The sequence below is a fragment of the Ambystoma mexicanum genome (assembly GCF_040938575.1).
Source record: "Ambystoma mexicanum isolate Mex_15411 chromosome 12 unlocalized genomic scaffold, UKY_AmexF1_1 Mex_chr12_unloc.1, whole genome shotgun sequence".
NCBI classification, from domain to species: Eukaryota; Metazoa; Chordata; class Amphibia; order Caudata; family Ambystomatidae; genus Ambystoma; species Ambystoma mexicanum.
In genome coordinates this window covers 11373823-11391964 of record NW_027182322.1, presented here as the reverse complement: position 1 = coordinate 11391964, position 18142 = coordinate 11373823, and the positions used below count along the sequence as shown (strand labels likewise).

General features: G+C 47.6%; 1 long non-coding RNA gene and 2 other non-coding genes across 3 annotated transcripts in view; all 3 read left to right on the top strand.

Annotated features, from left to right (window-relative positions):
- Window positions 1–18142, top strand: part of LOC138529510 (uncharacterized) — a 345150-nt gene that overhangs the window by 78148 nt on the left and 248860 nt on the right. The gene's annotated exons all lie outside the window — the stretch shown is intronic.
- TRNAR-UCU (transfer RNA arginine (anticodon UCU)) lies at window positions 9749–9837 on the top strand. The gene is given in 2 exon segments: window positions 9749–9785; window positions 9802–9837. It is a non-coding gene; the product is annotated as a tRNA-Arg (tRNA).
- Window positions 10983–11055, top strand: TRNAT-UGU (transfer RNA threonine (anticodon UGU)). Its single transcript has one exon. It is a non-coding gene; the product is annotated as a tRNA-Thr (tRNA).

Here is an 18142-nt window from a genome sequence, read left to right as displayed (position 1 = left end):
TGGGGCGTAGGCGTGCACTGTAGGCAGCTTTGCCTCTCCCAAAATAATAGTTTAAAGCGGCGCTATTTCTTTCATTCTGCTTCTGATCAGTGTTGCTGAGTAAATATTCTTTAAGCCATGACCCGGTTCATTTATTTATGTAATGTTTGTCGGATACCTGTATCCGACAAACATTGCATAAATACATAAATAGGTACCCGACAAACATTGCATGAATAAATAAATAATCCGGTTGCATGTCTCCTTTTAACAAGTCAACATTCAGACTTTACTGTATCAAAGCATACACTTAATTCCCATTCAAAGAATTTTAAAGTGATTGTTTATTGTGTTTGGGTGTCTCCTTGTCATTGCCCTTTTGGCTTAGGTTGCCTCCAAACCCCCTTCAGCATCTTGTGTTCTTTGTTGGTTGCATATCCTGCATCCTGTGCCATATTCATGGTTTCTTGGTGTGCCCAGGCCTCATTATCTGCAGCCTAAGTGGGACTAGAGCATACAATTGTCTTGGGCACCAATGAAAAAGTGGCCCACTGTTGCAAATGGCAATTCATTCCTTGTGTAACGGACTGTTTGACTTTGGGTAGGAGTCCCTTAATGGTGTAGTTTGGGAGTGGCGTGGGGTGCGATGCAGTGGGGTAGGCGCGCGGGGTGCGGTGGGCTGGCGCACGGGGTGCAGTGGGGCTGGCGCGTGGGGTGCGGTGGGGTTGGCGCGTGGGGTGCGGTGGGGTTGGCGCACGGGATGGGATGTGGGGGGGTGTATTCCTAGTGTTTCGCTCTGGGCACCAAATGGATTAGAAACTGCCCTGCTGAAGTGCGTTATAATGGTTTTCAAACAGGCAACATAACTGTGGAACCCATGATGACCATTCTCCGTGATGAAGAGAGTGGAATTAACAAGTGACAAGTGGGAGTATGGCATCCATCCTGCCACAAGACTGCAGCCTACCTTGTGTTCACTTATTTACAGGCACGCCTGATGCAGACAGGTGTGAAACCATTGTTCGCTAAACACTCCTTTTGCTTGGTATGATATTTCTTTACATTTGTTAATGTTTTGGCTATAGAACAGTGATAAAACACACAAAAGTTTTGAAATAGTTAAGTTGACATTCATCACACAATGTTGTCCATGCACGAAGCCCCCTAAACAGACCACCTTGAGTTAAGCATTTCCATAAAACATTCAGGTGCTTCTTTTCAGCAATATGGTGATTAGCCCTCTCTTAATATGGCATTCTTCTGTGTTGATGTGTCTACGTACATGGGGGAGTAAACAATGTTACTTTGGTGTCATGAAACAGAAAAGTCAAAATGTTTTTCATTTATGTGATTTTTATTATTTTTTGATCCCAGCAATTAAACCACTGTACAGGGCTTTTGTAATCCTTGGTAGCCTTTCAAATACTGTGCTTTCGTTATGTGTTGGTGCAGAAGGGCCCCTCCTTTGTTCCTGCTCAGTCCCGTGTGTGCCTCGAGCTCCTGTATTCCCACCACAGCCCCGCAGTGTAGAGCTCGGTTCTACTCTATGCGACTTAATTTCTTCAAACCCCCTCTTTCCCAGTCTCCCCTTCCTCTCTCCACCGCCGCTCAGTGTTGCCAGGTCAGAAGGAAAACATAAGCTGAATGTTCCTTTAAAACAAGCCCAAAACAAGCTGACTCCCAACCAAATAAACTGCAAACACAAGCGCACCTCTAAAATAAGGTGGAAAGGTCTCAGAAGTTGAAAAATAACTAACGCAAAGAATACATACAGAGAGCTCAAACATATGTTAACAAAAAGCATTTATTAAAATTGTTATTTTCTAACAATTGGTGTCTATTTTATTTTTTTGTATGTGTGCGACTTATAAAAGAAACATTATTGGCTTTTTGGATCCTTGGCTGCTCTGGTGCTTGATTCGTCGCTCACCTCTGGTCCTTGGCTCCATTGCAGGTACCTGCCAAGTAGCCACATGTACTTCATGACACTGAGCCAGTCCAGGCATTTCCTGTTAAATGCTAGGACTGGTATTTTACTTCTTCCCATTATAAGTATGTGCCTACAAGGACCAGTATGCAAAGTGAAAATCCAGGACTAGCTCATGATGATAAGCGTGACATGGCCCACCCCACTGTCGTCCTTCTGGCATTGGGAAACCTGGTTGATTGCTCTCCTCTGGTCCTTGGTTCATATAGTCCATCACCCCTCTGGTCATTGGCTCCCTTATGACTTGCTCCTCTAGTAAATCACTAGCCCACCCATTGACTGTTCATTGCCATGCTAATCCCCAACCCTGTCCTTGCCCCTCCCCGCCCAAAACACCTTCTCATGGGAACTCTTTGAGCTCTCTTTAATCAAGCCTTAACATTAAACTTTGCACTCAATGCTGACTTAATTTGAGCTGTAAATGCTACTGGAGTAATAGAAATGTCTTAACCTGGTCTGCGTTCAGCCAATCAAGTTAAAAGCACTGTGTGTGTCCTTCAGTGAAGTCATGTTAACAGTTTTTGGCTTTTGCAAACTTATCAGGCATTTGCCAGGCACTGCCATCAGATGCCCTGGTACATGCACCATTTTGCATCTGGTGCCGTTCATACAACTAAAGACAGCAGTGCCTACCAAGGGCCTTTCCCATGCCTACACAAAACCCTAAACTATTGTCATTGTCTATGCTTGTTTCCATCATGACTAAACTACATGTTGCTGTAAATACCCGTGTTTACCTCTTGGCTAGGTAATGCGTCTTCTAAGGGTCTCTCATATTGAAAGAGCCCATCAATGCAAAATAAAGGAGTACTTGCAGGTCGTTAAGGGGCTGCAGACAGCCCCGTCCAGGAGGCTGCATGGGGCTTCACATCAGGAAGGCAATCAGCCCGAGCCTCACAGCGTGTGCATAACTGCTTACGGCAGGACGGCATGTTCGCCTTTCATATTCATTTTTTCTTTTTTGTAAATGGGGCCAAGTCAGACAGAGACTGGCAAACAAGCGGAACAAAAAGCACACAATTAAGGAAAAACGCGGACAAAAACCGCGACAAGCAACCTGCTAATATTATAAGCGACTTTGGGCAAAAACAAGCCCAAAGTCACTTATAATAAGCGGCCATGGCAACTTCTGACACTACAAAAGAAGAAAATATGAGAACTGCTTAAATGATGGACAGGTGTAGAGATGTCGCGAGAGCGCCCGCTCTCGCGAGATCTCGAGCGTAACGAAGCCCCGCCCCCGCGCGCTACGCGCGCATTACGGGACGAGCGGAGGACGCAAGAGGAGCGTCTCCCCGGGCTCCTCCGAGCACGGGAAATCAAGAGGACTTGTGAACCACCGGACACTGCACTCGCAGCCCCATATGTTGTTGGCCACGTTGGCCTTTTGTTAGAGCACCACTGCTAGGGTTATTTGTAAGAACCACCCATGTTTATGCAATAAAGCCTGTTTGGACAACCCGCAGCTTCCTGCCTCCTGAGATTCATTATACTACATAAATTGGCGACGAGGACCTCCTGGAACCGCGCAGAAGCATGCAGGGAGCAACACCGCCACCACCCTTTTTACAGACGCCAGGTAGGCCTGCCATTCCCTGGCCACAATGGCAGCCCCTGTTTACAACGTATGTGGAGGCAATGGGGGGAGCAGGATTCACGGCGGCAAGACGCAGAGCCATGCTATTAAACGCCCTTGGGGTAGAAGGACAAAGAATATTCGAGGGCCTGGCGCTGATAGAGGTAGAAGACGACGATGATGATGTGTTCAAGGAGGCTGTCAGAAGAATAGAAAAGAGGTTCGCCAGTAAGGAAAACACAGTGCTCCACAGGATTCGGTTTTATACGCGGAAACAAGAACCGTCTGAACCTGTCGACGATTATATCACGAAATTGAGAGAACTGGCAGCTTTATGCAACTTCGGCACGAATGCAGAAAATCAGATATGCGACATGCTAATAGTCCACACCAACAGCCGGAAAGTTCAAGACAAATACATCATGGAAAAAGAAGTACAGTTAGAGAAAGCAGTGGAAATAGCCAGAGCGGTGGAAGAAACAGCAGGAAGAAGAAAAGAGTTTGCAGGTACCCAAAGTTCCCCTGAGGTACAAGCAGTAGGTTTCCGTCCTAGAAAGGAAAAGTTCATTCCAGATTCAAGAGAAGGGAGAACCAACAAGAAAGAACCCCTCAAGTGCCATAGGTGCACCAGCACAAAGCACCTAGCGTTCGACAGAGAGTGCCCAGCCAGAGACAAAGAATGCACAGTATGCAAGCGCATAGGACATTTCTCAATAGTGTGCAGATGGCGAAATAAGAAAGTCACAAGTCTGACCTCAGAACGCATGGCAGAAAGGGATTCCTCGTCGGAGGAAGAAGGAAGGCCCACCGTAATCATGGTGAACAGTACTAGAGCCAGGAGAGAGAAGCCACACTGCATGATCAAGATCGACGGCAGAGAGACAAGGGTCATGGCAGACTCCGGCTCGGACCTTACCATCCTACCCCTACAAACATACAAAGATATGCTCGGGAAAGAAAAAGTAAAAGTACTCACCACGAAACACAAGCCGACGGTTTTCGGTGGAGCATCAGTTGAACTACTAGGCTACATCAACGCCAAAGTCGAATTTAAAGGGAGGGAAACTTACACCAGAATATACTTCAGCCACGAAGGGCCTCCAGTGCTAGGGTGGGATGACCAAGACAAATTGAAGATCAGACTCGACCCCAGCACAGAAGAGCAAGTCCTATCCATAGGCGTGAGGAGTGAAACCGTAGTCAAGAGCGATTACCCAGCACTGTTCTCGGAGGAGCCGGGCCACATCAAAGGTTTTCTACACAAAATTGTCCTCAAAAGAAATGCCATCCCTGTAAAACACCGAGTGAGGCCAGTACCAGCCACAGCGAGAGACACCCTCAAACAACAATTGGACAAAATGAAGAATGAAGGGGTGATAGAAGAGATTGAAGCGTCCGAATGGCTGAGCCCAGTCGTTCTCATAAAGAAACCACAATCGCAAGAATTAAGAGTATGTATAGACTTGCGCAGCTTAAACTTGGAAGTCGTCACAGACAGTTATCCACTTCCAAGCATAAATGAACTCATACTTTTGATGAAAGAAGCCAATATCTTCTCAAAACTAGATATGCGTAACGCATATCACCAAATCCAGCTCCATGAAGAATCAAAATCTCTCACGGCATTCATCACCCCGTTCGGCACATTTCAATTTACCAAAATGCCCTTCGGATTATCATCAGCTGCCTCAGCGTTTCAGCGCATGATGGATGCCCTCTTTCGAAAAGTCAAAAATGTGGTCTACTTCCAAGATGACATATTGGTGTATGCAGGTGATAAACCGACACACGATGCCACTCTCAAACTAGTGCTCAACAAGTTACAAGAAGCGGGAGTCCGCCTACGATACGAGAAATGTTCTTTTGGAGTAAAAGAAGTCGAGTACCTGGGATACAAAATTTCAGAAAAGGGCATCAGCCCCAAACAGAACCTTATGCAAGCCATCATCAAAGCACCCAATCCCACCAACAAGGAAGAGGTGAGATCATTCTTAGGCTTAGCAGAATATTACGCAAAATTCATACCCAAATTTTCTGAGACCACGTCACCTCTACGGGATCTTCTCAAGAAAGGGTCCGAATTCCTGTGGCAGGAACCCCAAAAGGCGGCAATAGACACCATAAAACAGCACATTATGGAAGCCCCGTGCCTTCAACCGTTCAATCCCAAGTGGGAAACAGTCATCACCACTGATGCCAGTGCGTATGGACTGGGAGCAGTACTTACGCAGAGGAGGGGTGACACCGAGCATGTGGTGGCCTTTGCATCGAAGGCGCTATCTGAAGCAGAGCAGAACTACTCCACCATCGAAAAAGAGATGCTAGCATGTGCATGGGCAGTGGAGCACTTCAGGACTTATGTGTGGGGCACCAAGTTCAAGCTGGTGACAGATCACAAACCACTCATCCATATGCTCAGTCCCGGAGGCACCAAAGCTTCCACTCCCAGACTAGCTCGTATTGCCGCGAAATTACAAGAATATACATTCGAAATCCACCACATATCTGGCTGGAAAAACTCGCAGGCTGACTGCATGTCGAGATTACCGGAAAACAAAGAAAAGGCTGCCCCGTTTCTACAAGGGGAGTGCATTGTTGCTTCCATCTCGGACATAAGAATGCCAGAATATCTGGAACTCAGTGAAAAGCACTGGCAAGAAGAAGAAGGGAAAGACCCAACCATGTCCGCCATTCGTAAATGGATCAAAGAAGGCTGGCCAGATGAAAGGGTGCTACCCGAGGGCATGAGGCCATATTGGAAAGTACAAGAAGAGTTGTCCGAAACACAAGGGATAATCATGAAGTCGGATCAAATCGTCCCCCCCACAGGAATGAGACGCACAATTCTATGCAGGGCTCATGCGGGGCATTTGGGAAACACGATGACTCGCCGCAGAGTCAGGGAAGCATATTGGTGGCCATCCATGGACCAGGAGATTCGCTCCATGATAGAGCGATGCCACGAGTGTTTAAACAGCGACAAAAGATTGAAGATTCGCCAAGCACCTCTCATACCCACCGAGATACCGGAAACAGTATGGTCCAAAGTGGGCATAGACTTTATCGGACCCCTGGAAGCGATGTCAGCAGAACACAAATACGGAATTGTACTAGTCGACTACCTATCCAAGTGGGTGGAAGCAGAGTTTGTTCCAAACATAACTACAGAAACGGTTATAGAGGTGCTTACCGAAATTTTTCAAAGGGAAGGGCTCCCCAATGAAGTAGTCACGGACAATGGGGTGCAACTAGTTTCTAGAGACATGGAGGAGTTTCTCAAAAAGAACCACATCAAGCAAAAAAAGGCGGCCCTGTATCACCCTCAAGCAAATGGACTCGTGGAAAGGGCGAACAGGTTCATTAAAGGGGCCATCCAACTTGCAATGGCCTCGGGCATGGACCCCCTCAAGACTACAAAGGAAGCCATAGCAGCACATAGACTCACTCCGAATGGCATTACCCATGTATCCCCATTCAAAATGTTGAGAGGGAGGAGTGCGGCATCAACACTTATCCCGCCTTGGCTGTCTAAAATAAGAATAGATGAAGAGGTAGATATGGCAGACGTAGTATGGCGCATTACAAGAAACAAGTCACGCATGAAATTGTGGAGTGACAGAAGAAGGAGAACGAAGCAAGCGCCCAGCATCGAAAGAGGGGACTGGGTCAAAATCAAACTACCAAGAAAAGATCAAGACACAGGTTCCCGGTATAGTCAACCCATACAAGTTACTCATAAAGGGACAAATCACGTCCGCACAGAAGACGGGCGCGCGTGGAACTTCGAAAGAGTAGCTTTGTATCAACGCAGACAAGAAAGACTTAAGACTCCAGAAACCCCACGCACTGAAGCAGAAATGGAGGATGTGGGGAATGAAGAACCAGAACCAGGGAGAAGCGATGGAGAGAGAGAAGAATCAGAGAATCAACCGGAAGAACCCTATGTAAGCCCCGAACCGGTTCCGCAGGGACCTTGCCCGGGAACCAGTGAGAGGCCCAGAAGGGAGCATAAAAGACCGGTAAGATTCAATGACTTTGTGTTACAGTGACCCCTCTCCCATTGTGATAAAGGGAGGTGTGTAGAGATGTCGCGAGAGCGCCCGCTCTCGCGAGATCTCGAGCGTAACGAAGCCCCGCCCCCGCGCGCTACGCGCGCATTACGGGACGAGCGGAGGACGCAAGAGGAGCGTCTCCCCGGGCTCCTCCGAGCACGGGAAATCAAGAGGACTTGTGAACCACCGGACACTGCACTCGCAGCCCCATATGTTGTTGGCCACGTTGGCCTTTTGTTAGAGCACCACTGCTAGGGTTATTTGTAAGAACCACCCATGTTTATGCAATAAAGCCTGTTTGGACAACCCGCAGCTTCCTGCCTCCTGAGATTCATTATACTACAACAGGGCACTCTAGGACAGGGGTGGAGCTACGCAGATCACTGGCCAATCCCAGGAACAGAAATGTAGGAGGGTGGGCTTTGACATTAGCTTTTCATTTCGGGCTGCATCTACGGCTGTAGCCATCAAGTGGGCGTGACTCCGAAGATTGCCGGACACACTGCCTCCCACAAGCTTCCATGGGAGGCAGGATAGCATACAACACCGGAACAGCCAGCGGTCGATAGCTCAGCAGGAAGCGTGCTGAACTGCTTGCGAGGAAGCACGATTGATACTGCCCATGCAGATGTCTTTATCCTTAAAGTTCACACATGTGTGCAAGTAACAGTCGCATGTGGAAGGCACCATATTGCACCCAGGAGATAGCCGTCCCATTGCGGCAATGAAGAAAGCGGTCAGTGGGCACGAATTAACTCAAATTGAAGGGGAACACACAGAACGATATGCGCAGGCAGTTGTCCGCTAGTTTTCACGCATGTGCCAACTACCCCAAGAAACAGTACGCACGATTTTATGATCAATGGTGGCTGCAGTAAGCCCAGGACACAACACTTAGCACACCCAACCTAGGAAAGGGGCACCACAAATCCAGTCAGCCCCATTGCCACCACGTCGGAAGAGGAGGAGCTGACGGTGCTGGCAACACCGCAGGCAAATCGAGTCACGTTGGAAGGGAGTTGGGGCACAGGGAAAGGGGAGAGAGGAAACGGATAGGGAGGAGTCCGTTTTGGAGTGAGGGACACGAGAACGGAGACGTGTGTGTTTAACCCCCAATGGTGTCCGCTTCTCATTGCATGGTCTGGTGTGATTGAGGAGTCGCGCGGGTAATGCAGAGAGCTGGCAGAGCTGACAGCTTGCCAGACACCATATTTTCCATGCATACATCTTGCCCAGAATTGCTCCTGCGACAGAGATTCTCTGGAATGTTGCCTCCTTCCTTCGTCTAATGTATAACATTCTATTACTATATGTGTCAGCGTCTCTTTTGTATTACTTTTGCACATCGTGTTCAAAATGTTTAACTGAAATCTCAAGTATCAGTTCCTTTTAATATTGCACAGGAATTTCCTCCGGTATGCCGTTGGCTGATTCATAAGGAGGCTATTTGTTGAAATCTATCAGACCATAATACGAGCAAAATAGCACCCTGTTTAATTTTCTGTTATCCCCCGTAATTTCTACGTGACTTTGTCTCTGGACCTTGCCCCCTTATTTTTTACTCACCCTTTCCGCCTCCTTCCCCCCTTTTCATCTACCTGCCAGGGGAGTATCCAGCATTGCAAGAGCAGGGGTTAGGGGGGGCGAGCCACAAACAAGGTCCTGCTACTTTACCCCAAAATTAAGTGCACGCAATTCCATATGGTCTCATTCGCGCCCACAAACTGCTCACCCTTTCCCCAATCTACTTTTTTGGTAACATTAATGGCAGATGCATTTTTACACAACAAAAAAAAGGAGGAAATGCTCGGCATACATTGCACTGGCTGTGGAGGTGTCCCACTGACAAAAGTCCCGGTCAGCTCTCAAAAGAACCTTGGGGGTGGGGTGAGCGTGCCCCTCCCCCGCCCCTCAGTACACCACGGAGTCCCTGCCTCCTCCTCCTCCTGTTGATTCAGGGTGTTGCATCATCCCCAGAGAGAACCACGTGGAAATGGAGCCTCCTAGTGCATATGAGAGTGTGTTAACTACTCCAGCTGCTCCTCTTTTCTATCGGGAGTATTATAATGATAATAAATAATTCCGTATAATCACTGCTCTTAAATATTGTCTTCCATCTATCTGAGAGAGAAACGCGCAGTAAGCAACAGGTGCGGCTCTGTGGCGCAACGGATAGCGCATTGGACTTCTAGGTTGGTTGTGAAGACATTCAAAGGTTGTGGGTTCGAGTCCCACCAGAGTCGTCTTTTTGTATAAATTGTATTTTCTCGCGAGTATTGTATTTTCACCAGAGTCGTCTTTTTGTATAAATTGTATTTTCTCGGTACAAACGAATCACATGTTTTTAAAACGGTATTGTGGGATACCAACATACCGTTTCTCGTCATTTCTGGCATTTTTCTAATGCAAAAAGCCTTGGAGTCTCCACAAGACCTCTCCCCGCAATGCCAATGTATTTGGTTCGTACAAACATACTTATTGACAACCTTTCATTTGCCGAACAAAACAGTGCAAGTGCCACACACATACCATAGACACATTGTATACATATTTATTTTTCCACTGCATTATATAAATGATTTCAAATGTATTACGGTTGCTGGAAACCAGCGTCATTATGGTTCACAAAGTCAGAATGCAGAGGAAATAAAGTAAAGTGACAGCTAAGGCTTCCTTGCTCAATCAAACCACGGGTTCTTCCCGCAGCGCAGGCTCCTCAAGAATTGCGAAATGTCTGGCTTGGTCTGCACACGTGTTCGTCTATTGCCGAGAGGAAATTCCACTGGGGCACGCATATCTGCTCGGTTGGATATTGCTGTGGACTGAACCAGCGGCTCGCGCTCTTGCGGATGTTCTGCTTCGCAGTTCTTTTTAGTGTTACCTACCGCTGCTCCGTTTCGTGCAGCAGCCTCATGCATAATGGGGCTTTCTGGGTTTGAAGCCCAGCAGTAGTAGTAGTAGTAGTAGCATCATCATCCTCCTCCTCCTCCTCCTCTTCCTCCACCAATAGGGTGCCTGCTGTAAAACACCAGCGCAAGAATACAAACGCATAGTGTCAATGATTATACATTTCACACAAAAAATACTGAATCTCGGTATAAAAGTCATCAGGAACGAACGTGCACTTCGTTAAATACTTCGATTTTTTTGTTATCGTGATCTGCACCTCCAAATCCCCTCTTTGTATTTGCTTTTAGGTGTCTTAATGGGCGGGGTTGTATGTTGTGGACAATTTATTGTTCATGAACTGTGGGATTGTTTTTTCCTACTGTGGTAATTCTCCAAACGTATGCAATACATTTGTAAATCAAATATATGATCATTGCAGATATCACATTCAGTACCGATTTTCTGAAACCCATGAATGTGAATTTAGACGACAAGTGGAGGCTCCATAGCTCAGGGGTTAGAGCACTGGTCTTGTAAACCAGGGGTCGCGAGTTCAAATCTCGCTGGGGCCTTCGAACGTTTTTCCTCCAACAACATTTTTGGAGAAATAAAATATAAAAACGATGTAGTAAAATAATATTTTACAAAGACAATTGGAACGAAAGGAACACTTATTTCTTGAACAAAGAACTTACATGGCACAGCCAATAAAATGAACAGAGTTTGAAGAGAAAAAGTACTATGTGACATTTGACCAAACCATCAAAAAAAAGTGGGATTTGCTTCCAAAAGAAACACTCATTGATGATCCAATAGTTTTGGTTATTGTGTTGGGAAAATAATATCTGAGTTCATGCGCACAGGCAAGTAGGCTGATAGGGGATGATATATCCAGGGGAAAGCAGACAGAGTGGCAAGATGGTGCAGAGGGGTTAGATGAAGGAATACAAATGTGAGAGTTGATTAATGAATGACAGTGAGGGAGGATGTGTGAATTAATGATTGAGGATAGATGAATGGGTATAAATATGGGGCTGGAGGGATACATGAACGGTTGGATGGATGGTTTGTTTATGGGCATTTGAGATAGTGTGAGGATGGCTGCATAAGTGAGATATGGATGAATAGATTCTTTTTTTCCAAGTGCCCCATTATAATAAGTGAGGGGAGGAGATTGAATCCGAAGGGCATTCAAAATCTGCGTTTTTTTATCATGTGGCTACAATTGCATATAAGGAACTGGTTTTAGAAAACGGGTAAGGGAGTTTACATACTTTCCATAATGTTCCTCTGGCGCCCAGTATTGAATATTTGTGTTCCACCAGAGATGGGCTTTCATTTGGATTTCAGGTTTAAGAGTATAACAAATCAAGTGACAAATCCGGGACCCAGTTTATTCTTTTATGAAATTCAATGCAGTGTTCCACAAAAAGAATGAGAGATTTGGCATTGTTCTTCCATATCATGTCTCCAAAAAAGCAAGCCCAATATTGTGTCAGCTGGGGTCAACTGCATCCTAATTTAAACAGGGCTATGTCTGATTTCTAATTCAGTTTTCAGTGGCATAAGGCCTCATTCCATACAAATTGCTTGAATGGGAACACACTGCAGTTGTTCTCAGATTTTGCTTTCACTAGCGTTCGACCATTCGATTTTTAACCTGAAGTACATCTCTTGGCCATTTATTACTACTGGTACAACACTAGTAAGATATACATTCCTGAAGTCTTTCAGAGAAAAACCTACAAAGCAGGGTCAGACTGGGAGAAGAAATAGGCCCGGCCACCCAAAAAAAAGTGGCCCACCCCTAGCCTCAAAAAAAAAAGGGGACCTCAAACCATCATCCGTGAATCGTGTCAATTCACGACTTTACAGAAAATGCTACTTATGGAGGGTTCATGTGTCTGTTGCATGTTATGTTTTGTGTAAACGCTTGAGAAAGTGATAAAAAAAAGAACAAAAGCAATGTTAACAAAAACAACATCATCACATAGCTAAATACTTATTTTGCAGAACCAGACTCAAGGCATGTCTACTCGTTGCCACTAGTAATGAAAATAGAGTTGCATTTAATAAGCAGTACAGCCAAATGATGACAACTGAAAGTACCAAGCCAGTTGCATTTATGATCAAATATTACATTACAACACATTCCCAGATTCCCCTGATGCCGCTATCATTCAACATCCTGTATAACTTCCATCTATTAAAATTACCAAATGCAACAACTTTCCCCAAGAGATTACGGCTAGAATCAATAGACTCACAATTTTAAAGGTGCACAGAAGTGGGAGGCACATGAGCTGCCGTGCGTTTTCTCGTTATTCCCATTACTTGCACATATTTAAAGTGCATTTTTAGAACACTAGGATGGGATCATGCACTCTGTACGAATCTGAAACATGTGGTGCAGGTGCTAGCACAAGGCAAATCCAGGCAGGGTCGGACTGCGACCAATAAAAGGCCTGTTGACGAATACAAAAGTGGCCCACAGTTGCCATTTGCTTTTAATTTCTTTGACACAAAATGAGCATTACCCGAGGTCACACTTTGGGTAACACTTGTGGAATATGGAGCTTTATCTCCATTTGCTTAATACCCTTGTTCAAAACTTCCAGATGCACAGTGCAGCATTACTCATACATACTGTCCCAAAAAAGAGGGCAAGAATAGCTAGTGGGCTGGCAATAGTGCCCTTTAGGCCAGTCCGACCCTGACTGCAGGTTACTTCTCTTCCCGTCTCTGCAGCAGGCACGCCGGCCCGCTGAGTTATCACACTTGCCATCGACACCTCAGCATTTATATCCTTAGAAGGTTACAGGGGCAATCGGGTGTCGGCATCTATTCTAGACCGAGTGCATGTTGCATTTCGACATCAGTTCAATGTTTTAAAGAAAAAAACAAACCATTACATGTTTCGTTCCCGTTTCTCCCTAAAGCATGTCCGCGTACATAATATTCATGCATTTGAGGTTGAGGACGTACTTGGCACAATGCTATTCAATTAACATATTTCTGTTTATTTCTATTCTCATCCTTGCATTTTTTTTTAAGAAATGCTGCAGAAAACCCCCAGAAAGGCAAGCAGCTCATATGCGCGTAGATGTGTTGTTTGGAGGGGGGGGGGGGAGGCTGGGGCTCTCTTAAAAAAAATCAAGGAATACTGTACTCCAGGCTGCAAACAATGTGCTTCTGTCGCATACCGTGAAGCGGGGCGATGCCGCCCACCCTCTAAGCAGCGCTTTACAAAAGCCACACATCTAAACGAATAGCAAAGCACTGGATCAGTGCGCATGGGGGCAGTGGTGGACTGGGAACGAAAAAAGGCCCTGGAAATAATGTTGAAAGTGGCCCCATATTGCACATTTTCAGCAAGCACAACCCTTTTCTTATGAGTCTTTGAATTGAATGAGAATTTGAAAATAAAATAGGGCACCACACAAAACAGACTCAGGGTGCAGAGGCCTACTGGGATATCCCCAGAGGTTGCATGGGGGTGAGCAGGACCGAAAGAACACGGATGACAAGTCGGGTCATGACACACAAGATACATCATGATGCAAGAGCGCATGATGTCATGGGGAGAAGAAATTGCCCCTGTGGGGAAAAAAGCGGGGGGCAACTTGCAGCCCTCAAAGCAAAGACAGAGGGCAGGCAGCACAGCACCCATCAATGACCGCACCCAAAGATTCGAGAGGGCTAGAAAATGGGCGACTGAGGACCCGGCCCATGACCCAGGAGCAGCCTATACGTCACCGCCCTGTGCAAGGCCACGATGGAGCGTGGGTGGAAATATATGTGCATTGTACGTGTTGCTTTAGGTGAAGCAAGTGAAAATCGGCAAACATGCTTTTCTCTAACTACACACGTGTTGCTCGCTGAAAGAAGCGGGGTGAGCCTTTTGTGGATTGGGTAGGGGTGGTTCCGCCCGGCGGTGAGCTAAAGGACCTTCCCCATTTCTGGTACTTTCGCACTCACTATTAACGTCCCACAGGTGTGGAAAAATATACTTTTCTAGGTTTGGGGGGGTCATATTTTTGGGAACAAGTGGGCGAACCACAATTTCCTGCCGAGGCTGCGGCTGACATATGTGCACTGGGCGTCTGCTCCCAGGCACTGGCTATGACAGACCCACCCATATATTGCATCACTGCCTATGCAGCGCAGCATCACAGCGCCCACCATGGCAATCCCTCACTCGCCAAGAAACAAAGGGATTTACAACGAAAAACCTCTCTTGGCGTTTGATTTTAAGCATTGTGTTGTGGCCTTAAAGGACGACAGGACGCTGTAAGGGGTTCCAACTGTCTTTATTGTAAGACAAACGGGTGAACCTTAAACTGCCTTAACTCGGGACAAACATTTACTCACAGTTTGGTTCAGTTCAGCTTCATGGCTTCCCAGTTAACTCACTGTAGGAAGGGTGTGCACAATGATGGCACGCTGCAAGCTTCTAGGGCCCCCATGTAGCCTCCTGTGGCTGTGGACTTATGCCCTAGAAGCTGTGATTGGAGGCTGCTCTAACCTCCTGTTACTGTCTCCTTATCAGGAGCAGCGCTGTGGCATGACATGCTTGGTCTGTCGCTGCATCAGCACTGGCGGGAACGTTTTCCCGCGGAGCGTGGGCTCGCGAGATCACGTTATGCCGAGATCTCGCGAGAACACGCTCCCGCGATCACGTGATGTCCCCACACACCTCCTTTGCTGGGAAAAGGATGGATGGTCATTCCATGACAAAGTCCGCAAACTTGCTGGGCTTCCTTCTCTTTCTCTGAGGTCTGCTTAGATCTGTACCTGGGGCAGGATTGCTGGAGTACTCTTGAGGAGGTGCGGGTGATTCGAGTTTTCCTCGTCTTGTTCTTCACTGTGCCTCCCTGGGTGTAGCTGGAGAGTTGGGGCTTGAGAACTCGCTGCCGTGGTGTGGCTCCAAGGCATCTCTTTCTGAGGGGCGAGGGTTTTCGAATGTCCCCTGGCGGTCTTGATCTTCTCCGATATCCCAGTGTGGTTGTTCCCTGTCTTCCTTCCTGCGGTACATGGCCACTCTCTCTAGATTCCATTTCCTTCCGTCGCTGGTGCAAATGTGGTTTGACCCTCTCTCCATGACTTCTATGGGACTGCTGTATTTGGAGCCAGTCGAAGTGTCTTTGTGGGGAAGGCGTATTTTCACCAGGTCACCTCTGTTAACTGCTGTGTATCGAGCGGTTCGACGCAAGTCCCCCTGGGTCTTCATGGTTTCTTTGTTGCGCTGCATGCGAAACGCTACGTCATCCATGTCCACGTCTTCGTCAGCCCTCACTTGATGGAGCCAGGGTGGTACCAGTGAGGATGCTGCCCTTCTCCCCCTCAGCAGATGGAATGGCGAAACACCTTTGACGGCTTTGGGGGTGAGGCGGTGGGCTGCTACAGCTTCCTTGACTGTCTTGTACGGATCTAGGCCTGAGCATGAGCCAGTTGTAGTGCCCCTTTGATGAAGCGGTTTGCCCGCTCAACCAGGCCATTGGCCTGTGGATGGTAAAGGCTTGCTCTCCGCTGTCGGATGTTGTTGAGCTTGAGAAATTTCTCCATTTCTCGGGAGACTAGCTGGACTCCGTTGTCTGTGACGAGTTCTTCTGGTAGACCTTTCCGCTGGAATACGGCGGTGAGTGCTTCAATGACTGTGCCCGTGGTGATGTCTGAGGTGAAGTCAGCTTCCACCCATTTGGAGAAGTAGTCGACCATGACTATCCCGTATCTGTGTTCTGGGGGCATGTTGTCCAGGGGCCCAATGAAATCCAAACCTGGTTTTCGCCACACCCCTTTGGGGACTTCGGTGGGCAGCATGGGGGCTTGCCTCACAGCTAGGCGCTTGTCACTCTTGGTGCATTCATGGCACCTTTCAACCATTTGTCTTATGTCCTGGTCCATGCCTGGCCACCAGTAGGTGTCGCGTATCCTGCGTCTGGTCATGTTGCATCCCAGGTAACCCGAGTGTGCTCTGCACAGTATCACCTTGCGGATTCCGCTGGGCGGGATGATTTGATCGCCTCTGAGGATGAGACCGTTCATGGTGGTGATTTCCTCGTTCACTTTCCAGAAGGGACGAAGGCCTTCGGGGATCGCTCTCTCGTTGGGCCATCCTTCGCGAACCCAGGTACTAACGTGCCGTAGGGCATCGTCCTGTTCGAACTCCTCCTGCCAGTGGCGCTCACTCAGGTCCACGTACTCGCCGTTCTTTAAGTCACTGATGGAGGCTACGACACACTCATCATCCAAGAATGTGGTACCGGGGGCGCTTTGGTTCAGGAGTCTGGACATGCAGGCCGCTTGTGCGTTTTTCCAACCCGCAATGTGGGCTATCTCGTATGTATATTCTTGAAGCTTTGAGGCGATCCTGGCCAGCCTCGGGGTGGCAGTCTTGGTGCCGCCCGGACTCAACATGTGAATGAGGGGTTTGTGGTCGGTAATCAGCTTGAATCTCGTCCCCCATACGTACGATCTGAAGTAGTCGACGGCCCATGCACATGCCAACATTTCTTTCTCAACCGTGGAGTAATTCTTCTCCGATGATGACAGCGCTTTGGATGCAAACGCCACAATATTCTCAGTGTCTCCCTTCTTCTGGGTCAAGGTGGCCCCCAGGCCATACGCGCTGGCATGTGTGGTAATGCAGGTGTCCCATTCAGGGTTGTATGGTTTCAGGCACGGCACGTGTAGAATTCTCTTTTTGATTTCACAGAAAGCTTCGTTCTGTTCCGGGCCCCAAGAGTAGGCTGCCCCCTTCTTCAGAAGCTCCCTCATGGAGACGTGATCTCGGAGAATCTAGGGACGAATTTGGCATAGTACTCCGCTAAGCTGAGGAATGAGCGTAACTCCTCTTTGGACATCGGAGCCGGGGCTTCTGTTATGGCCTGCATGAGGTTCTTCTTGGGACTGACGCCGTCACTTGAGATGCAGTACCCAAGGTATTCTACCTTGTTCACTCCGAAGACGCATTTTTCATGGCGTAGGTGAATGCCCTCCTCTTGAAGCCTGCTCAAGACTGTCCCGAGTGCCTTGTCATGGGTCTCGTTGTCTTTGGCATACACAAGGATATCATCTTGAAAGAAGGAAACGTTCATGAGTCCTTTAAGTAAGGAGTTCATCATCCTCTGAAATGCGGATGCTGCCGACGACAACCCAAATGGCATGCGGGTATATTGGAAGGTGCAGAAGGGAGTGATGAACGCTGTAAGGGGGTGAGAGGATTTGTGCAGGGGGATCTGGTGATAGGCATCACGCATGTCGAGCTTAGATAAGATTGCCGCCTCTTTCATCATGAGGATGATTTTGTTGTTGCTGGGGAGTGGAAAGCTATCCGTGATTACCTCTAGATTGAGGCTTCTTAGGTCAATGCAGATCCTGAGGTCGTTGCTGGATTTCTTTTTGACCAAAACTACTGGACTCAGCCACTCTGATGATTCCACGGTCTCGATGGTTCCTTCTTCGACCATCTTCCGAAGGTGGGCATCCAATGCGGGTCTCGCTGTGGCAGGTACTGCCCTGACTTTGTGTTTCACCGGGATCGCGTTGGGTTTCAGGCAAATCTTGTGGACAAAGTTTCCCACCTTCCCTGGGTCCTCGGAAAACAGGTTCGGGAACATCTCCTTGACATTTTGCGCTGCTCCTGAGGAGACCATGAGT